At 49.4% G+C, this 23,130-nt stretch overlaps 1 protein-coding gene across 11 annotated transcripts in view; it reads right to left on the bottom strand.

The window, feature by feature from the left end:
- Positions 1 to 23,130, bottom strand: part of LOC147084201 (uncharacterized) — a 270,376-nt gene that overhangs the window by 116,495 nt on the left and 130,751 nt on the right. For 3 of the 11 annotated variants that reach the window (XR_015075840.1, XR_015075839.1, XR_015075834.1), the window contains exons 1-3: positions 18,602 to 18,895; positions 18,261 to 18,425; positions 11,185 to 11,540 (exon numbers count right to left, since the gene is read on the bottom strand). The gene's annotated coding sequence lies outside the window, so the exon portion shown is untranslated. Of the gene's footprint in view, positions 1 to 11,184; positions 11,541 to 14,831; positions 15,014 to 18,260; positions 18,426 to 18,502; positions 18,987 to 23,130 lie in introns of those variants that run through there. The other 8 variants (XR_015075837.1, XR_015075838.1, XR_015075835.1 and 5 more) reach the window with 7 other exon arrangements.

Here is a 23,130-nt window from a genome sequence, read left to right on the forward strand (position 1 = left end):
GAGTTATCACTTATAAAAGCATCCATTGCCCATTGAAAACAAGCAACACCATTAGTAACACGAAATGGCATTCGGCAAAACTGATACAGCTTTCCGCCAGCCTCAAAGGCCGTATGTGGTTGATCCTTCTTAACAATAGGAATCTGATGATAAGCACTCTTTAAATCAATAGTGCTAAAAACCTTATACTGAGATACTTTGTTGATAAGCTCATCAATCTTAGGCAAAGGGTACGCATCTAATTGATTATACCTATTAATAGTTTGGGAGTAGTCTATCACCATTCGTTTCTTATGTCTCTCGTTAGTGGTGACAACTACCTGTGCCCGCCAAGGCGAACAACTAGGTTCAATGATTCCTTCCAATAAAAGACGTTGAACTTCAGAATTAATAAATTCTCTATCCTGACTGCTATACCTTCTTGACTTGGTAGCAATTGGCTTACAATCCGGCATCAAATTGGAAAAAAGTGATAATGGAGAAATGGATAAAGAGGTTAATCCACAAATAGATAAAGGTGGCTTAGTCCCTCCAAACGAAAGACTGAGAGACTCGTGTAATTGAAGCACATCATGACCAATCAAAATATCCGCACAGAGATTAGGCAAAACAGATAGGCGTAGATCAGTATATGTATTACCTAGAAGAATCAATTTCACAAGGCAGCAACCAGCTACTTGTGAAGTGAGAGTCGTCTGAGCCATACACACCTGATAAGTAACAGGCGAAATTTTCAAACGCCTCTCCTTCGCAAACTGAAGACTTATAAAACTCTCGGTACTGCCCGTATCTATAAGGGCCTTCACTTCTAACCCATTAACTTGGGCCGTAACTATAGCTTTGTTTAGGCCATGAGCAAATGCAGCAGAAATTGATGCAATAAACGCCCTATCTAAAGGCTGAATAGTCGCAGAGGATGTAATTGAACCTGGTGATTTACAAACACGTGCATAATGACCTCTCTTGCCGCATTTACTACACACAGCCTCCCAAGCAGGACACTTCAGACGAGGGTGCTGGACGTTCCCACAAAAATAACACTTCTGAATCCTAGAGGCAACAGCCGCCGAAGTAGAAACTGTTTCAGAATCTAGTAAACTACTCCTATTAAGTCCACATAATTCCTTTTCATCCGGAACTGCCGAAACCACAGTCGCAGGCCGATTAAAAAGAGCATAAGAATCCGAACTTCTCTGAGCCACATCCAATGTAGAGGCTTGCTCAAAAGCACTCTTGAGATCCAAAGTCTTATTTTCTAACAACCGCTGACGAATTGATCTAGACAGTAATCCATTAATAAAAGCATCCCGTACCGATTCTTCCTTATATTCTTCAGCCATCACGGCCTTATAATTACACAGTTAGCACTAAGGCGCCGAAGTGCTTGTAAGTAAGTATCCAAAGATTCTCCCACCTGCTGCCTACAGGCAGATAGAAGGTGACGTGCAAATACCTCATTCTTTGGTTTAACAAAAATCTTTCCCAATGTAGAAATAGCCAATTCATAAGTTTCACAGTCCAAAATATACTTATACACATCCGGAGCAATGTAGTTGATCAGCATATTCAGCTTATTTAGAGACTCTTGATCCAACACACCCAAAAAGTCTTTAAATGTACGATACCAGTGTTTCCATTTATCATCCACTCCTGCAGAATTAGGGTCAGCATTGAATCGTTCCGGTTGAAGATATCGCTCCATTCTGATTTAAAGTTAATAAATTGAAATAAAGAGTAGATTTGCCTTTCTAATCTAGGCTTTATTAACTTTAAAAATCCAGTAGCACATCTTTCAACACCCAGTCCCAACCAAGGCTGTAAAGAACTGAATTTAAGATGGCCACCACAAATCACATGACATCAACTACCAATGAGTTTACAGCATATATCTCAAGGCAGGAAACAAACAACCAATTACAATACTTCTTACTAAACATAAAGAATAATCACCACAGATACATCCTGGGTTACTGAGAGAAGCAGGGTTCTGGCCACAATCTTTGAATCCTGCTTGAATAGGGGAGTGGTGCCACAGGACTGGAGATTTGCAAATGTTACCCCCTTGTTTAAAAATGGGGTGTGTGCTAAACCAATGATCTACAGGTGAATCAGTCTAGTGCCGGTGTTCAGGAACCTTCTTGAGATAAATCATTGAGACAATAGTCAGAGACAAAATGACTTGTCACTTGGAAGAACATGGGTTAATAAACGACATCCAGAACAGATTGTTTAAAAGCAAATCGAGTCGGACTAGTTTCATTTCTTCGATGAAATAAGGGAGCGGACTGTTGAAGGTTGTACAGTTGATGTTGTGTATATAGATCTTTAGAAGAATTTCTACAAAGTGCCTCATAATAGACTGGTTTGCAAAATTGAAGCCAATGACATTAAAGCTGCAATGTTAGAGTGAATGCTAAATTAGGGAAGGGACAGAAAGCAGAGGGTTGTGGTGAAGTGAGGGTTTTCCAGACTGGAGAAGTTATAGTGGTATCCCCAGGGGTCGGGATTACGAGCATTGCTCTTTTAATATATATTAATGTCCTGGACTTGGGCACACAAGGCATCATTTCATAGTTTGCAGATTAACAAAACTCGGAAAAGTCGTGAACCCTGAGGAGGATAATGGAAGAAGTCAGGAGGACATAAACCGTCTGGTGAAATGCACAGACATATGGCAGGTGAAATTTAATGCAGAGAAGTGTGAAGTGATGCATTTTGGAAGAAAGAATGAGGAGATACAATATAAAATAAATAGCACAAGAGTAAAGGGGGTGCAAGAACAGACAAACATGGGGGCTTACATCCAGAAATCATTGAAGGTGGCAGGACAAGTTCATAGAGCTTTTAGAAAAGCATATGGGATCACTGGTTTTATAAATAGAGACATCGGAATATAGGAACGTAGGAACAGTAGACTATTCATTGGCAGAACAGGCTCGAGCCATTCAATTCAATCACGGCTGATCTTTATCTTAACTCCATTTACCCGCCTTGGTTCCACAAGCCTAAATACCATTGAAACATAGAAGATAGGAGCAGGAGTAGGCCATTCGGCCCTTCAAGCCTGCTCCGCCATTCAACGAGATCATGGCTGATCATCCAAACCCTAGCACCCGGTCCCTACACCGACAGCCATCCCACCCAAGCCCTATCCCCGTAACCCTGTAACCCCACGTATTTAATCCCCCCTAACACTAAGGGCCAATTTTTATCATGGCCAATCAACCTAACCCGCACATTTGCCTAACACAAATCTATCAATCACAGTTATGACATTTTCAATTTTCCCCCAGCCTCAACAGCTGCTGAGTGCGAGTGTTCTAGATTTCCACTACCCTGTGTGTGAAGAAATGCTTTCCAACATCACCACTGAACGACCTAGCTCTGCTTTTAAGGTTATGCCCCCTTGTACTGGACTCCACCATCAGAAGAAACAGTTTCTCTCTTTATCTTATCAATTCCTTTAATCATCTAAAACACCTCAATTAGATCACCCCTTAACACTTGATATTCAAGGGAATACAAGCTTCGTCTATGCAATCAGTCCTCATAATTTAACTCTTAATTCTGAGCTGCACCACCACCAAAGCCAAGATATCCTTCCGGAGGTGCGGTGCCCAGAATGTAACAATACTCGAAATCAGTTCTAACCAGAGCTCTGTACAGCTGTACCATAACTTCTGTATTCCAGCCGTTCCGAGATAAAGCCTAACATTTCATTAGCCTTTGATCTTATTCCACTAGCTTCTGGTAATATCTATACTTGGACCTCTAATTCTCTGCTCATCCACAGTTTCTAGCTTCTCACTATTTAGAAACTACTCTGATCTCACTAAGATCCAAAGTGAATTACCTCACACTTTCCCACATTGAACTCCATCTGCCACAGTTTTGGCCAACGATATTATGCTCAGCCATCATCAAACCCTGGTTAGGTCTCAGCTGGAGCAGTGTGTCCAATTCTGGGCACCGCACTTTAGGAAGGTTTTCAAGGCATTGGAGAGGGTGGAGAGGAGATTCAAAAGAATGGTAACAGAGATGAGGGCCTTCAGCTACATGGAGACACTAGAGGAGCTGGAATTAGAGTCATAAAGTTATTCAGCAGAGAAAAACGCCCTTCGGCCCATCGTGTCCGCGCCGGCCATCAAGCCCTGTCTAATCTAATCCCATTTTCCAGCACTTGGTCCGTAGCCTTGTCTGCTATGGTGTTTCAAGTGCTCATCTAAATGCTTCTTGAATGTTGAGGGCTCCGGCCTCTACCACCCTTTCAGGCAGTGAGTTCCAGATTCCAACCACCCTCTGGGTGAAAATGTTTTTCCTCAAATCCCCTCAAAACCTCCTGCCCCTTACCTTGAAACTATGCCCCCTGGTTATTGACCCCTCTATTAAAGGGGAAAAGTTCCTTTCTATCCACCCTATCTACCCCCGTCAGAATTTTGTACACCTCAATCAGGTCCCCCCTCGGCCTTCTCTGCTCTAAGGAAAACAACCCCAGCCTGTCCAGTCTCCCTTCATAGCTGAAGCGCTCCAGCCCAGGTAACATCCTGGTGAATCTCCTCTGCACCCTCTCCAATGCAATCACATCCTTCCTATAGTGTGGCGACCAGAACTGCACACAGTATTCCAGCTGTGGCCTAACTAGCGTTTTGTACAGCTCCATCATAACCTCCCTGCTCTTATATTCTATGCCTCGGTTAATGAAGGCAAGTATCCCATTATGCTTTTTTAACCACCTCATCTAGCTGTCCTGCTGCCTTCAGTGATCTATGTACATGCACACCACGATCCCTCTGATTCTCTGTCCTTCCTAGGGTCCTACCATTCATTGTTTATTCCCTTGCCTTGTTAATCCTCCCAAAATGCACCACCTCACCTCACACTTTTCAGGGTTAAATTCAATTTGCCTCTGTTCTGCCCATCTGACCAACCCACCTATATCGTCCTGTAGCCTGAGGCTTCCCTCCTCACTATTTACCACTCCACCAATTTTCATGTCATCTGCGAACTTACTGATCATACCTCTTACATTCATATCTAAATCATTAATGTAAACTACAAACAGCAAGGGACCCAGCATCGATCCCTGCGGTACACCACTAGACACAGGCTTCCAGTCACAAAAACAACCTTCAACCATCACCCTCTGCCTCCTGCCACTAAGCCAATTTTGGATCCAATGTGCCAAGTTGCCCTGGATCCCATGGGCTCTTACCTTCTTGACCAGTCTCCCACGCAGGACTTTGTCAAAAGCCTTACTGAAGTCCATGTAGACTACATCAACTGCACTACCCTCATCCACACACCTAGTCACCCCCTTGAAAAATTCAATGAAATTGGTCAGCCATGATCTCCTCCTGATAAAGCTATGCTGACTAGCCTCGATTAATCCTTGCCTCTCCAAGTGGAGACTAATTCTGTCCCTCAGAATTTTTTCCAATAATTTCCCTACCAATGATGTTAGGCTCACTGGCCTGTAATTCCCTGGTTTATCCCTGTAGTTTATGTACCTTTAAGACAGAACTACTTTTACAGCTCCTGTATACTGTAGTACCGGCAGTGACCACACCTGTATATAAGCCTTGCGCATGCCTCTGTACCCCCAGTCTTGAGACTACCCTCCTCCAGTAAATACCTGTTTATTGTTAAGTTACAGCATCCGTGTGGTTATTGAAAAACATCATACTCTCAGAATCACAGATCTAACAGTGGCGACGAGTGTCGATTAGAATCTACCTGCAACTCTGCATTTCCCTTCGAGGATTCGCTCCGGGAGGGCGGTGTAAGAAAGTCGAGGCCAGGAACACGGGCGTCGACCACGAGCAACTGCCCAGTCGTCCGGCAGAGAGTGAACATCGCAGGGGAGGCTGTGGAGAGCCGGGCTTGGTTCCCCAGCCATGACGATCAGCAAGAGACTGACGACAGGTCCAGCGCAGAACCTTCCCAGACAGTGGCGGCTGGAGCCGACCGACGGCAGAGAGAAAGCCGAGCAGCGTCGACGGGGTAAGATAGAGGGTGAAGCGCACAGGGCGCAGCTGGGGGGTTGAAAACCGAGCGGCGTCGAGAAAAAAAAAGGGTAAAGCAACAGCCGGGTTCAGGACAGAGCGGCGTCGAAAAAAAAGAACGTGCAGACCACAGCCAGGGCTCAAGGGCTGAACAGTGTCTGCGGGGAGAAGGGAGAGCGCGGGAGACGCCATTGAGAAGGAAGAGCGCGGGAGACGCCATTTTTAGAAGCCGCAGCAGAGAAGAAGGGCGAGCGCGGGAAGGAAGGAAAGTGCGGGAGACGCCATTTTGTGCCAGCGGAGAAGAAGGGAAGCGCGGGAGACGCCATTTTTGACAGTTAAATCACACCCAGGGATGCCAAAGAGTGGCAGTATCTCTACGTTCGACAATAAAGTCAAAGATTGGGCGACATATGTGGAACATATTGAGGTGTACTGCAGGGCGAATGAAGTGCCAGATGCTAGGAAAGCACTGGTTTTGTTAAATTCCATGGGTGCAAAAACTTATGGGTTACTGCGAAATCTAATAACCCCAGAGAAGCCGGTGAACAAGAATTTCGAAAGCATAGTAGAAATCCTACAGGACCACTTAAACCCCACACCGCTGCTGATAGCAGAACGATTTAAGTTCCATAAAAGGAACCAACACAAAGACGAAAGCAATGCCGAGTACCTAACGGAACTGCGCAAGCTATTGAAACACTGCCAGTTTGGAGCGGGACTAGCAGAGACGTTAAGGGACAAGTTTGTGTGTGGGCTACAAAGTGAAGGAACCCAGAAACGGCTTCTATCAGAAAAGGATCTTACGCTGGACAAGGCTTTCAGTATGGCAGTATCACACGAAGCAGCCGCAAGGGGCGCTGCAGAGATACAACGGAGACCGCAAGAATATGGCACCAATGAAATGTCCTATGGAACAGGGAAGTGCTATCGCTGCGGCAGAACAACACACGACCAGAAGGATTGTTGGTTCAAGGACCAAGTGTGCAGACAGTGTGGAAAAGCAGGACACATAGCAAGAGTCTGCAGGTCTGGGAAGAAAACCAACAGTAAGAAATCTCCACAGGAGAAGTACAAAAAGGTACACCAGGTGATGGACAGTAGTTCAGACGAACAGAAAAGTGACACAGACTCCGGAAGCAAGGAGCTGGGTTGTCTGAAACTACATAAGGTAACCAAAATGGAGGATCACCAGACTATCTGGGTTACACGCAAGATAGACGGAGTCCAAGTGAAAATGGAATTGGACACAGGATCAGCCCTAACAGTCATAAACCAAAGGGACTACAGGCGGCTATTTTCACATATACCCTTGAAAGCTACAGAGATTGTCTTGAAGACGTACACGAGGCAAAAAGTCTACCCCAAAGGAAAAATAAGGGTGAAAGTGATATATAAGGGTGAAAGTGATATATAAAGGCCAGGAAATACCTAAAATGGATATATATGTATTGCCAGATGGAGGACCACCACTGCTAGGACGTGAATGGATCCGGAAGATACAATTAGATTGGCATTCCATACAGGCACTGAAGGTTGAGGCCAAAAAGGATGACGACATCACACCTGGACGACTGTCAAAAATGCTAACTGACGCAAAAGAAGTGTTCCAGGAGGGACTCGGAACACTAAAAGGCATAACAGCAACGATTAAAATAGAGAAATGGCAATCTGGAACGATATGCACAAGGCAGGGGCCATTAATGTACACAGTGGATGTCGGGGAGAACATTGTGAGACGCCACGTCGATCAGATCTTAGCGTCACAGGAACGAGTCAACCCCATGTCTCGAGTACCTGGGGATGAACCCGACATACCGGTAGCATCTACCCCAGAACCAGTAGCAGTGGAAACCGATGAACTACCCGATGAAAAAGGGGCCAGAATCGCCTCGGCACCAAGAACGAGAACCTCAGGAAAGGCGCTATCCCGAAAGGGTCAGGAAGCCGCCCCAAAGACTGAATCTATAAATGGACTATTGTTGTTTAATGTACATGTTAAAGTGTTAATTGTTATTTGAATATTAGGGGTACTACTAATCTAAAAAGGGGAGGAATTGTAGTGTATGTACCTTTAAGACAGAACTACTTTTACAGCTCCTGTATACTGTAGTACCGGCAGTGACCACACCTGTATATAAGCCTTGCGCATGCCTCTGTACCCCCAGTCTTGAGACTACCCTCCTCCAGTAAATACCTGTTTATTGTTAAGTTACAGCATCCGTGTGGTTATTGAAAAACATCATACTCTCAGAATCACGGATCTAACAATCCCGACTACCCTTCTTGAACAATGGTACTACGTTGGCTGTCCTCCAGTCCTCTGGCACATCCCCTGTGGCCAGAGAAGTTCTGAAAATGTGTGTCAGAGCCCCTGCAATCTCCTCCCTTGCCTCACACAAAGCAGCCTGCGATACATCTCGCCTGGGCCTGTATCCACTTTTAAGCCCGCTAAACCTGCTAGTACCTCCTCCCTCTCAATACTAATTTGTTGAAGTATATCACAATCCCCCTGTCTGATTTCTATGCCTACATCGTCCTTCTCCATAGTGAACAGATACAAAATATACATTTAAAACCTCACCTGCATATTCCGGCTCTACATACAGATTGCCACATAGGTCCCTAATGGGCCCTACTCTTTCCCTAGTTATCCTCTTGCCCTTAATATACTTATAAAACACCTTGGGATTTTCCTTTATTTTGCCCGCCAGTGTTTTTTCATGCCCCTTCTTCGCTCTCATAATTTCTTTAAGTATCCCCTGCACTTTCTATACTCCTCTAGGGCTTCCACTGCTTAGTCCATTGTATCTGCCAAAAGCATCCCTTTTTTTCCCCCCTAATCCATTCTTGTATATCCCTTGACATCCAGGGTTCCCTTGGCTTGTTGGTCACACCCTTGATCTTTACAGGAACATATTGGCGTTGTACTATTTCCTTTCTGAAAGACTCCCACTGCTCTGATGTGGATTTTCCTAAAGTAGCTGATCCCAGTCCACTTTGGCCAGATCCTGCCTTATCATATTAAAATCGGCCTTCCCCAATTTAGAACATTTAGAACATCCGGTCCATCTTTGTCCTTTTCCATGACTACCTTAAATCTCACCGAATTAGGATCACGGTCACCAAAATGCTCTCCCACTGACACTTCTACCACTTGCCCGGCTACATTCTCTAGAATTAGATCCAGTACCACCCCCTCTCTTGTAGGACTTTCTACATGCTGGCTCAAAAAGCTCTCCTGGATGCACTTCAAGAATTCTGCACCCTCTAAGCCTTTCACACACTGACTATCCCAGTTAATATTGGGGAAGTTGAAATCTCCTACTATTATTACTGCACTTGAGATTTGTCTACATATCAGTTCCTCCATCCATCTTCCCCTGACTGTTTGGGGGCCTATAGTACACTCCCAGCAAAGTGCTTGCCCCCTTTTTGTTTTTAAGTTCGACCCATATGGTCTCCTTAGAGGAACTTGCTGAGATATCATCCCTCCTTACAGCAGTAATTGACTCCTTCATTAATATTGCGACACCCCCTCCTCTTTTACACCCCGCTCTGTCTCGCCTGAAGATTCTATACCCCGGAATATTGAGCTGCCAGTCCTGCCCCTCCCTCAACCATGTCTGTGATAGCAACAATATTGTACTCCCAATGTTCATCAACACCTTCAATTCATCTGCCTTACTCGCAAAACTCCTTGCATTAAAATAAATGCCATCCAGCCTTGCCATACTCCCTTGTGCCATTACATATTTGCTCTGCCTTCCAGGCTGACTTGTTTTTTCCTCTATTTGGCTGTGCATCATCCCCTGCTATAGCTCCACTCTGTATCCCATCCCCCTGCCAAGTTAGTATAAACACACCCCAACAGTACTAGGAAACCTCCCCGCATGGATGTTGGTCCCGTTCTGGTTCAGGTGCATCCCATCCGACTTGTACAAGTCCCACCTTCCCCAGAAGCAGACCCAGTGATCCAGGAAACTAAAGCCCTCCCTCCTGCACCAACTCTTTAGCCACGCATTCATCTGCTCTATCCTCCTACTTCTATACTCACTCGCACATGGCACCGGGAGTAATCCAGAGATTACAACCTTTGAGGTCCTGCTCTTTAATCTGCTACCTAGCTCCCTAAATTCTTGTTGCAGGACCTCATCCCGCTTTCTACCCATGACCTTGGTACCAATGTGAACCACGACCTCTGACTGTTCGCCCTCCCCCTTCAGAATGCCCTACAGCCGTTCAGTGACATCCCTGACCCTGGCACCAGGGAGGCACCAGACCATCCTGGAGTCACGTCTGCGGCCACAGAAACGTCTATCTGTTCCCCTTACGATAGAATCCCCCATCACTATTGCTCTCCCACTCTTTTTCCTCCCCTCCTGTGCAGCTGAGCCACTCGTAGTGCCACGGACTGGGCTCTTGCTGCATTCCCCTCAGAAACCATCTCCCCCAGCAGTATCCAAAACGGAAAATCTGTTGGAGAGAGAGATGGACCCAGTGGACTCCTGCTCTAACTTCCTAGTTCTTTTACTCTGTCTGGCGGTCACCCATTTCCTGTTTGCCTGTGCACGGTTTACCTGCGCACTGTTTACCTGCTGTGTGACTGTGGTGATTATTCTTGTTTTATAAGAAGCATTGTAATTGGTTGCCTGTTTTCCTGCCTTGAGATATATGCTGTAAACCTATTGGTTAGTTGATGTCATGTGACCTGTGGTGGCCATCTTAAATTCAGTTCTCCACAGTTGGTTGAGACTGGGAGCTTAAGATGTACTGCTGGTTTTTTTAAGGTTAATAAAGCCTAGCTTTTGAAAGGCAATCTACTCTTCATTTCAGTGACGACCTTGTTAAACGTGCTATCCACAAAGATCTCAGCTTCGCGGATGCTTCACAGTGACTGCAGCTGCAGCTCCAGCTCCGAAATGCGGATTTCGAGTAGCTGCAGCTGGTGACACTTCCTGCACACGTGTTCGCCCTGGACACCGAAAGTGTCCCCGACTTCCCACATAGCACAGGAGGAGCACTCCATGCAGCCGAGCTGCCCTGCCATGACCTACCCTTAATTTACTCCCTTTAAATTAAAGAATATTAAACTCACGAAGTACCTTACTTCACTTTAAACACTACTTACTCTAAACTAGAGACCTTACTTTTACTTTAACGACTGGACTGTAGAAATACTTACCAGGTCCTACTTAGCAATCAGCTCCTTGTGATTAGCGGTTTCGCAGTTGTCGTTTGACTGCTCCCACTCTGACTCTTTCCTGCAGCCCTGTGACGTCTCCTGGATTTTGCTGCACTTTTGGAATTCGCCGGACTTGTATCGGCCTCCTCGCTGCTGCTGCCGACTCCTCGCAGATCTGCACTGTATTTATGTCTCCTCGCTGCTGCCGACTCCTCGCAGGTCCTTCCTGTCCTCGGCCTCCCGCTGTATTTATGCCTCCTCGTTGCTGCTGGCGGCTCCTCGCAGGTCCGCGCGGTCCTCGGCCTCCCGCTGTATTTATGCCTCCTCGCTGCTGCTGCCAATTCCTCGTAGGTTCTCTTTAGAGCAGAAAATGTTAATTGGGAGATTTAATAGAGGTGCTCAAAAATCATGAAGGTGTTTCCATAGAGTAAATAAGGAGCAACTGTACCCACTGACAGAAGGGTCGGTAAACAGAGGACACGGATTTAATGTAATTGACAAAAGAGCCAGAAGTGAGATGAGGAGATTGTTTTTAGGCATCGTGTTATGATCTGGAATGCAATGTCTGAATGAGTGATGGAGCAGAGACAATACTAACTTTTAAACCTGAATTAGTGAAACACACGAAGGGGAGAACATTAGCAGTGCTCTGGGCACAGAGCAGGGGAGTGGGACACATTGGCCTGCTCTTTCAAAGAGCCGGTACAAGCCCGCTGTGCCCAATGGCCTCATTCTGGGCTGTCTGGTCCCAAGTTTCTATGGTATCAACCTCGAACTCTTTGTTCCTAAGCGTATAATAAACGATAAATGTACTTGAATGCTATTTACAGAAGCAGAACTTTAGCATGTGAAATTGCATTGGGAAGTTTAATTCTGTTAACCAGCAAACGATGACCAAAAATTGATAAAAAGGGAGAAAATCGAATGAGAGTATATCAGCAAGAAACATTAAAAAAATTGCAGGAGCTTCTAAAAGTAAGTAAACATGAAGAGTAGCAAAAGTAAGCATTGGTCCCTTAGAGGCTGAGACAGGAGAAATTATAATGGGAAATAAGGAAATGGCAGATTTTAAACAAATATTTTGTATCTGTCTTCACAGTAGAAAACACAAATAACGCACCAAAAATAGCAGGGAACCAAGGGACTAATGAAAGGACTGACATCAATTACTTTAAGTTCCTTCGAGAAAAAATGTACTTGAGAAACTAATGGGACTAAAATCCGACAAATCCCCAGGACCTGACAGCCGACATCCTAGGGTTCTACAAGAGGTGGCTGAAGAGAGAGTGGATGCATTGGTTGTGATCTTCCAAAATTCCCTAGATTCTGGAACAGTCCCAGCGGATTAGAAGGTAGAAAAAGTAACCCCGCTATTCTAGAAAGGGGGAAGAGAGAAAGCAGGGAACTACAGGCCAGTGAGCCTGGTGTCAGGAAAATGCTGGAATCCATTATTAAGGGAGGGGTAAGAGGGCACTTAGAAAATCATATGATCAGGCGGAGTCAACATGGTTTTATGAAAGAGAAATCATGCTATTAGTGTTTTTTGAGGATGCAACTAGCTGGATAGATAATGGGGAACTGGTGGATGTAAAATATTTGGATTGCCAAAAGGCATTTGATAAGGTGCCACATAAAAGGTTGCTGTGCAAGATAAGGACTCATGGGGTTGAGGGGAATATATTAGCTACAAGGACAGGTTGGAGAAGCTGGATTTGTTTTCATTAGAGCAAAGGAGGTTGAGGGGTGATTTGATCGAGGTGTACAAGATTATGATGGGTTTGGATAGACTAGACAGGGAAAGGCTGTTCCCACTAATGGATGGTACAAGGACTAGGGGACACAGATTTAAGGTTTTGGACAAGAGATACAAGGGGCGGATGAGAATAAAAACCTTTTTACGCAGCGAGTGGTGAGGACCTGGAACTCGCTGCCGACGGAAGCGGTGGAAGTGGAGACACTCAATGTTTTCAAGGGGAGACTGGATAGGCACTTGAGGGAAATAAACTTACAGGGCTACGGGGATAGAGCGGGGGAATGGGACTGACTGGATTGCTCTACAGAGAGCCGGCACGGACTCGATGGGCCAAATGGCCTCCTTCTGTGCCGTTATGACTATTAGCATTGATAGAGGATTGGTTAACTGACAGAAAACAGAGAGTAGGGATAAACAGGACATTTTCAGCTTGGCAGGCTAGTGGGGTGCCACAAGGATCAGTGCTGGGGCCTCTGCTATTTACAATCTATATTACTGACTTAGATGAAGGGACCGAGTGCAATGGATCCAAGTTTGCTGCTGATACAAAGCTAGGTGGGACAGTAAGCTATGGGGACACAGAGCCTGCAAAGGGATATGGGCAGTCTAAGTGTGCGGGCAGTAAGGTGACAGATGGAATATAATGTGGGGAAATGTGTGCGTATTCACTTTAGTAGGAAGAGTAGAAAAACAGAACCTTTTTTAAATGGTGAAAAATTATTAAATGTTAGTGTTCAGAGAGATTTAGGTGTTCTCGTACAGGAAACAAAGTTAGCATGCAGGTACAGCGAGCAATTGGGCAGGCGGATGGCATGTTGGCCTTTATTACAAGGGGTTGGAATACAACAGTGAGGAAGTCTTGCTACAATTGCACAGGGCTTTGGTGAGACAACACCGGAGTACTGTGCACAGTTTTGGTCTCATATCGATAAAGGATGGGATAAAGACAGTAGGGAGAAATGATCTTAGTTCCAAAAATAAAGTAAATAAATCAGTTTGGGTGGAGACAAGAAACAGCAAGGGGCAGAAAACATTGGTTGGAGGTGATTATAGGCCCCCAAACTGTAGTTGTAATGTAGGGCGGCGTATAATTCAGGGAACTAGAGGTGCATGTAGCGAGGGTAATACATTAATCATGGGGGATATTAAGCTATGTATAGATTGGGGGAACCAAATCTGCAGTAATAGTGTGGGGACATCATCTGAGTCAATGGGACTCTCTCTGACCTTTCTCCCCAGTCCATCTCCAGGACCAGTGTGTATCTGAGTCAATGGGACTCTCTCTGACCTTTCTCCCCAGTCTATCTCCAGGACCAGTGTGTATCTGAGTCAATGGGACTCTCTCTGACCTTTCTCCCCAGTCCATCTCCAGGACCAGTGTGTATCTGAGTCAATGGGACTCTCTCTGACCTTTCTCCCCAGTCCATCTCCAGGACCAGTGTGTATCTGAGTCAATGGGACTCTCTCTGACCTTTCTCCCCAGTCCATCTCCAGGACCAGTGTGTATCTGAGTCAATGGGACTCTCTGACCTTTCTCCCCAGTCCATCTCCAGGACCAGTGTGTATCTGAGTCAATGGGACTCTCTGACCTTTCTCCCCAGTCCATCTCCAGGACCAGTGTGTATCTGAGTCAATGGGACTCTCTCTGACCTTTCTCCCCGGTCCATCTCCAGGACCAGTGTGTATCTGAGTCAATGGGACTCTCTCTGACCTTTCTCCCCAGTCCATCTCCAGGACCAGTGTGTATCTGAGTCAATGGGACTCTCTCTGACATTTCTCCCCAGTCCATCTCCAGGACCAGTGTGTATCTGAGTCAATGGGACTCTCTCTGACCTTTCTCCCCAGTCCATCTCCAGGACCAGTGTGTATCTGAGTCAATGGGACTCTCTCTGACCTTTTTCCCCAGTCGATCTCTGGAAGCTCTTTGAATCGGAAGGGTTCTCTCTGGTTGGTGCTCTCACAATCCTGTGTTGGTTCACCTGCTGTCGTTCCTCAGTCTACAATCCCTGTTTACTCTCAGCTGTGAACCTTTCTCAATCACTCAGTCTTTCACCGGGAGATCTAATTATGGCAGGACTGAAAATAACAACATGAATAGTGTGAAGTAATGTAATGTAGACTTTTCTTCTGCTTAATAAAAATAAAAGTTTGGGTCCGAGTGCTTCTGTCTGATTTTTGTCCCTTTTCTCAGATCCCCGCCATGCCCGCCTGGGCTTCCAGCAAATCACACTGCCTGATCTCACTGGGCCCATCCTCCCCGGGTTACACACTGTCTGATCTCACTGGGCCCATCCTCCCCGGGTTACACACTGTCTGATCTCACTGGGCCCATCCTCCCCGGGTTACACACTGTCTGATCTCACTGGACCCATCCTCCCCGGGTTACACACTGTCTGATCTCACTGGGCCCATCCTCCCCGGGTTACACACTGTCTGATCTCACTGGTCCCATCCTCCCGGGTTGCACACTGTCTGATCTCACTGGGCCCATCCTCCCCGGGTTACACATGGTCTGATCTCACTGGGCCCATCCTCCCCGGGTTACACACTGTCTGATCTCACTGGGCCCATCCTCCCCGGGTTACACACTGTCTGATCTCACTGGGCCCATCCTCCCCGGGTTACACACTGTCTGATCTCACTGGTCCCATCCTCCCGGGTTACACACTGTCTGATCTCACTGGGCCCATCCTCCCCGGGTTACACATGGTCTGATCTCACTGGGCCCATCCTCCCCGGGTTACACACTGTCTGATCTCACTGGGCCCATCCTCCCCGGGTTACACACTGTCTGATCTCACTGGGCCCATCCTCCCCGGGTTACACACTGTCTGATCTCACTGGGCCCATCCTCCCCGGGTTACACACTGTCTGATCTCACTGGGCCCATCCTCCCCGGGTTACACACTGTCTGATCTCACTGGGCCCATCCTCCCCGGGTTACACACTGTCTGATCTCACTGGGCCCATCCTCCCCGGGTTACACACTGTCTGATCTCACTGGGCCCATCCTCCCCGGGTTACACACTGTCTGATCTCACTGGGCCCATCCTCCCCGGGTTACACACTGTCTGATCTCACTGGGCTCATCCTCCCCGGGTTACACACTGTCTGATCTCACTGGGCCCATCCTCCCCGGGTTACACACTGTCTGATCTCACTGGACCCATCCTCCCTGGGTTACACACTGTCTGATCTCACTGGGCCCATCCTCCCCGGGTTACACACTGTCTGATCTCACTGGGCCCATCCTCCCCGCGTTACACACTGTCTGATCTCACTGGGCCCATCCTCCCCGGGTTACACACTGTCTGATCTCACTGGGCCCATCCTCCCCGGGTTACACACTGTCTGATCTCACTGGGCCCATCCTCCCCGGGTTACACACTGTCTGATCTCACTGGGCCCATCCTCCCCGGGTTACACACTGTCTGATCACACTGGGCCCATCCTCCCCGGGTTACACACTGTCTGATCTCACTGGGCCCATCCTCCCCGGGTTACACACTGTCTGATCTCACTGGGCCCATCCTCCCCGGGTTACACACTGTCTGATCTCACTGGGCCCATCCTCCCCAGGTTACACACTGTCTGATCTCACTGGGCCCATCCTCCCCGGGTCACACACTGTCTGATCTCACTGGGCCCATCCTCCCCGGGTTACACACTGTCTGATCTCACTGGGCCCATCCTCCCCGGGTTACACACTGTCTGATCACACTGGGCCCATCCTCCCCGGGTTACACACTGTCTGATCTCACTCGGCCCATCCTCCCCGGGTTACACACGGTCTGATCTCACTGGGCCCATCCTCCCCGGGTTACACACTGTCTGATCTCACTGGACCCATCCTCCCCGGGTTACACACTGTCTGATCTCACTGGGCCCATCCTCCCCGGGTTACACACGGTCTGATCTCACTGGGCCTATCCTCCCCGGGTTACACACTGTCTGATCTCACTGGACCCATCCTCCCCGGGTTACACACTGTCTGATCTCACTGGGCCCATCCTCCCCGGGTTACACACTGTCTGATCTCACTGGGCCCATCCTCCCCGGGTTACACACTGTCTGATCTCACTGGGCCCATCCTCCCCGGGTTACACACTGTCTGATCTCACCGGACCCATCCTCCCCGGGTTACACACTGTCTGATCTCACTGGGCCCATCCTCCCCGGGTTACACTATCTGATCTCACTGGGCCCATCCTCCCCGGGTTACACACAATCTGATCTCACTGGGCCCATCCTCCCCGGGTTACACACTGTCTGATCTCACTGGGACCATCCTCCCCGGGTTACACACTGTCTGATCTCACTGGGCCCATCCTCCCCGGGTTACACACTGTCTGATCTCACTGGGCCCATCCTCCCCGGGTTACACACTGTCTGATCTCACTGGGCCCATCCTCCCCGGGTTACACACTGTCTGATCTCACTGGGCCCATCCTCCCCGGGTTACACACTGTCTGATCTCACTGGACCCATCCTCCCCGGGTTACACACTGTCTGATCTCACTGGACCCATCCTCCCCAGGTTACACACTGTCTGATCTCACTGGACCCATCCTCCCCGGGTTACACACCGTCTGATCTCACTGGGCCCATCCTCCCCGGGTTACACACTGTCTGATCTCACTGGGCCCATCCTCCCCGGGTTACACACTGTCTGATCTCACTGGGCCCATCCTCCCCGGGTTACACACTGTCTGATCTCACTGGGCCCATCCTCCCCAGGTTACACACTGTCTGATCTCACTGGGCCCATCCTCCCCGGGTTACACACTGTCTGATCTCACTGGGCCCATCCCCCCCGGGTTACACACTGTCTGATCTCACTGGGCCCATCCTCCCCGGGTTACACACTGTCTGATCTCACTGGGCCCATCCTCCCCGGGTTACACACTGTCTGATCTCACTGGGCCCATCCTCCCCGGGTTACACACTGTCTGATCTCACTGGGCCCATCCTCCCCGGGTTACACACTGTCTGATCTCACTGGGCCCATCCTCCCCGGGTTACACACTGTCTGATCTCACTGGGCCCATCCTGCCATGTATCTGAGTCAATGGGACTCTCTGGCCTTTCTCCCCAGTCCATCTCCAGGACCAGTGTGTATCTGAGTCAATGGGACTCTCTGACCTTTCTCCCCAATCCATCTCCAGGACCAGTATGTATCTGAGTCAATGGGACTCTCTCTGACCTTTCTCCCCAGTCCATCTCCAGGACCAGTGTGTATCTGAGTCAATGGGACTCTCTGACCTTTCTCCCCAGTCCATCTCCAGGACCAGTGTGTATCTGAGTCAATGGGACTCTCTCTTACCTTGTTCCACAGTCAATCTCTGGAAGCTCTTTGAATCGGAAGGGTTCTCTCCGGTTGGTGCTCACAATCCTGTGCTGGTTAACCGGCTGTTGTTCCTCAGTCGACAATCCCTGTTTACTTCGAGGTGAGCACCTTCGTCAATCACACCATCATTCACCGGGAGATCTAATTGTGGCAAAGCAGAAAATAAGAACAATATTGAAAGTGTGAAATAATGTAATGTAGACCTTTAATCTGCTTACTAATAATCCAATGTGAAGGCAGAGTATTTGTTTGAATTTGTGCCTTTGCTCAGATCCCCAGTTGCGGGGCTGTGTGTTTAGTTTGGAGATTTTGCTCACAGTAAATTTCCGGCCTCCTGAGACTCCCCCATTCTCACAGCTCTAGGCGGAAATGCGCCATTTTCTGTGCGGAGTTACTGCCCGGAGCGGTGACCCTCCCTCGCTGTGATCTAAACTCGGGGCTGAGCAGCCGCTGTCGGGCCGAGTTCCCTCAGTCACAGAACGGGCCCTGTAACCCGGGCAACCAGCCTGTGTCTGACCCTCACGCACCGATCAACCCGCACCGCCCGGCCCAGCACACAGCAGGGGAGCGGCACTGCGCCTGCGCCGGAGTGCAGGGGAGCGGCACTGCGCCTGCGCCGGAGTGCAGGGGAGCGGCACTGCGCCTGTGCCGGAGGGTAGGTGAGCGGCACTGCGCCTGCGCCGGAGGGCAGGGGAGCGGGACTGCGCCTGCGCCTGCGCCGGAGGGCAGGGGAGCGGGACTGCGCCTGCGTCGGAAGGCAGGGGAGCGGCACTGCGCCTGCGCCTGCGCCGGAGGGCAGGGGAACGGCACTACGCCTGCGCGGGAGGGCAGGGGCGTGGCACTGCACCTGCGCAGGAGAGGGAGAAAGGGAGCGGCACTGCGCCTGCGCCGGAGGGCAGGGGAGCGGCACTGCGCCTGCGCGGGAGTGGGAGAAAGGGAGCGGCACTGCGCCTGCGCCGGAGGGCAGGGCAGCGGCACTGCACCTGCGCGGGAGAGAGCAAGGGAGCGGCACTGCGCCGGCGCGGGGGGGGAGTAAGGGAGCGGTACTGCGCCTGCGCGGTAGAGCTATGTCGCACGAACGCATCACTGTCGCTCCCAGTGGTGGGAGGACTACATCGGAACATATACGGGCCCAGGTTAACGGCAGCCATCTTTGTAAAGGAGGGAGGAAAGTTTCAGTGCGACGTCACTATATGCCTGAGACAAAGAGCCTTGTGTCGAATGCGAGGAATAAAGGCCCACAGCCTCCCCGGGCCCCGGGCCCTGAACAAGGGACTGGAGAAACTCGCTGCCCTGCGGATCAGACAATCAGCCGGTGCTAGTCCCGCCCCTCGGGCTCCCCGATTGGTTGGAGGACCCGCCGCCGGCTCGCTCCTCCAGCCCCGCCCACTGGGTGCCGCTAGCCCCGCCCCTCGGACTCCCCGATTGGTTGGAGGACCCGCCGCCGGCTCGCTCCTGCAGCCCCGCCCCGCTCGCTCCCTATTGGTGGGAAGCTGCCGTCAATCAGGCGGCGGGCCCGGGTGACGTGTCCCCGAGGAGATCACGTGAACCGTCCAAGAGCCGCCGTTCGGTCCGGGGCCTCGCGGACTCTGAGGTTTTTCTATTTCTCTCGATTCTCTCCCGATCCACCCCGCGCCATTCTCCACCCAATCGGAGCGGACAAAACTCACTCTCTGGAGTGGGACAATGAACCCACAACTTTCTGACTCAGAGGCGAGAGTGCTGCCCACTGAGCCACTGGCTGACACTAAAGAGCAAGCAGTTCTGACGAATGGTCATCGACCTGAAACGTTAACTCTGTTTCTCTCTCCACAGATGCTGCCTGACCAGCTGAGTATTTCCAGCATTTTCTGTTTTTATTAAAGAAACGAGGGAGTGATTGCTGACGGGAAGAATGTTGGGTCGTCCTGCGCATGCGCACCTCCCTGGCAGCTGAGGCGAAACACCGACTCGCCCCCACCTGAGCCGCTCACGCGTACCAGATGTTGCGGCTCCGCATGCACGCCCGATGTTCCAACCGCGGGGTTTTGTGTGCTGAGCATGCGTGTTGCGGACCGATCGGGACAGGCGATTGTCGAGCAGGAGGGAGAGCGCGGGGGCCATGAGCACATGCGCGGGACTCAGAGTCAACAGAGCACTTTCTGCAGAGCCGGGGCCTTGTGGGTATTACAGCCGCCATTACTGCTGATCCTTTCAACCAACCTGTGCAGCAGCTGGGGCCTGAAAATCAGCTTCACTGCCCCTAGGTTCGGAAAGGGGAAAATTAAACAACAGTTTGCCTCTGATCCTTTTCTGATCTCAATTTACAGGGTTATAGAAGTGGAGCAGTTACAGGCGGGAAGCTCAGACCAAACATCACGTCAAGATCTGACAGAGTAGCTGGATTCATCAGGACCTGAATATCATCGGCCTTTGCACATGGAAGGAGAGAGCAGGGATCGCAGCAATGAGAAACTGCACACTTGTTCAGTGTGTGGACGCGGATTCAGCCGATCGCCTGACCTGGTGAGACACGTGCACCGTCACACCGGGGAGAAACCGGGTAAAGGTGGGGACGGGGGGAATGGATTCAGTTCCCCGTCTGCATTGGAAGTTCAACGGCGCAGTCGCACCAGGGACAGTCTGTTCACCTGCTCCGTGTGTGGAAAGGGATTTGTTTGTTCATCCCACCTGCAAACACACCAGGGAGTTCACACTGATGGGAGACCATTTCAGTGTCCTGACTGTGGGAAGAGCCTTAAAAGCCCCGGGGAACTAAAGCAACACCAACTTGTCCACACTGATGAGAGACCATTTCAATGTTCTGACTGTGGGAAGAGCTTTAAAAGCGCTCGGTATCTGAAGGGACACCAGCTTCTTCACACTGATGAGAGACCATGTCAATGTTCTGACTGTGGGAAGAGCTTTAAAAGCCCCAAGGTACTAAAGCTACACCAACTTGTCCACACTGATGAGAGACCATTTCAATGTTCTGACTGTGGGAAGAGCTTTAAAAGCCCCAAGGAACTAAAGCTACACCAACTTGTTCACACTGATGAGAGACCATTTCAATGTTCTGACTGTGGGAAGAGCTTTAAAAGCCCCTAGGAACTAAAGCTACACCAACTTGTTCACACTGATGAGAGACCATTTCAGTGTCCTAACTGTGGGAAGATCTTTAAAAGCCCCGGGGAACTAAAGCAACACCAACTTGTTCACACTGACGAGAGACCCTTTAAATGTTCTGACTGTGGGAAGAGCTTTAAAAGCTCCGGGGAGCTGAAGGGACACCAGCGACTTCACACTGGGGAGAGACTCATGCAATGTTCTGAGTGTGGGAATAGTTTTAAAAGCTCTGGGGCGCTCAAGAAACACCAACACCTACACACTGGGGAGAGGCCGTTCACCTGCTCCGTGTGTGGGAAGGGATTCACTGTGTCATCCAACCTGCTGGCACATCAACGAGTTCACACTGGGGAGAGACCGTTCACCTGCTCTGTGTGTGGGAAGGTATTCACTCGGTCATCCCACCTGCTGACACATCAGCGAGTTCACACTGACGCGAGGCCCTTTAAATGTTCTGACTGTGGGAAGAGCTTTAAAAGTTCCAGTGAGCTGAAGAGACACCAGCGAGTTCACACTGGGGAGAGGCCGTTCACCTGCTCTGTGTGTGGGAAGGGATTCACTCAGTCATCCAACCTGCTGACACATCAGCGAGTTCACACTGACGAGAGGCCCTTTAAATGTTCTGACTGTGGGAAGAGCTTTAAAAGCTCCCCGGATCTGAAGAGACACCAATACCTACACACTGGGGAGAGGCTGTTCACCTGCTCCGTGTGTGGGAAGGGATTCGCTCGGCCCTCCTACCTGCTGGTACACCAGCGAGTTCACACTGACGAGAGGCCCTTTAAATGTTCTGACTGTGGGAAGAGCTTTATAAGCTCCGGGGAGCTGAAGGGACATCAGCGAGTTCACACTGATGAGAGGCCCTTTAAATGTTCTGACTGTGGGAAGAGTTTTAAAAGCTCCCGGGAGCTCAAGAGACACCAACACCTACACACTGGGGAGTGGCCGTTCACCTGCTCCGTGTGTGGTAAGGGATTCAATCAGTCAGCCTACCTGCTGGTACATCAGCGAGTTCACACTGGGGAGAGACCGTTCACCTGCTCCGTGTGTGGGAAGGGATTCACTCAGTCATCCAACCTGCTGACACACCAGCGACTTCACACTGATCATAGAATCTAACAGCACAGAAGGAGGTGATTCGGCCCATCGTGTCTGTGCCCATCGTGTCTTTGAACGAGCTGTCCAATTTAGTCCCAAACCCCAGCTTTATCCCCAGAACTCTGCAAACTTGTCCTCTTCAAGGACTCGTCCAATTACTGTTTGAAAGTTCCTGTAGAACCTGATTCCAGCATCCTTTCAGATGGTGCGTTCCAGATCTGAACAACCCTCTGTATGAAAACAATTCTCCTCATTTCACCTCAAGTTCTTTTAGTAACTATTTTAAATCTGTGACCTTTGGTTACCGACCCACTTGCCAGAGTGAACAGTTTCTCTCTACTTGCTCGATCAAATCCCCTCATCATTTTGAACACCTCTATTAGGTCTCCTCTTAATCTTCTCTGCTCTAAGGGGAACAATCCCAGCTTCTCCAATCTCTCCACATAACTGAAGTCCCTCATCCCTGGTACCATCCTGGTCAACCTCCTCTGCACCCTCTCCAAGGCCTTGACATCCTTCCCAAAGTGTGGTGCCCAGAACTGTACACAAGACTCCAGCTGAGGCCAAAACCCTGCAGCTGTACAAAACCCTGGTTAGACCACACCTGGAGCACTGTGAGCAGTTCTGGGCATCACACCTTAGG

This window comes from Somniosus microcephalus, unplaced genomic scaffold (assembly GCF_052327205.1).
Source record: "Somniosus microcephalus isolate GS21.2 unplaced genomic scaffold, FLI_Smic_1.0 unresolved_chr9, whole genome shotgun sequence".
NCBI classification, from domain to species: Eukaryota; Metazoa; Chordata; class Chondrichthyes; order Squaliformes; family Somniosidae; genus Somniosus; species Somniosus microcephalus.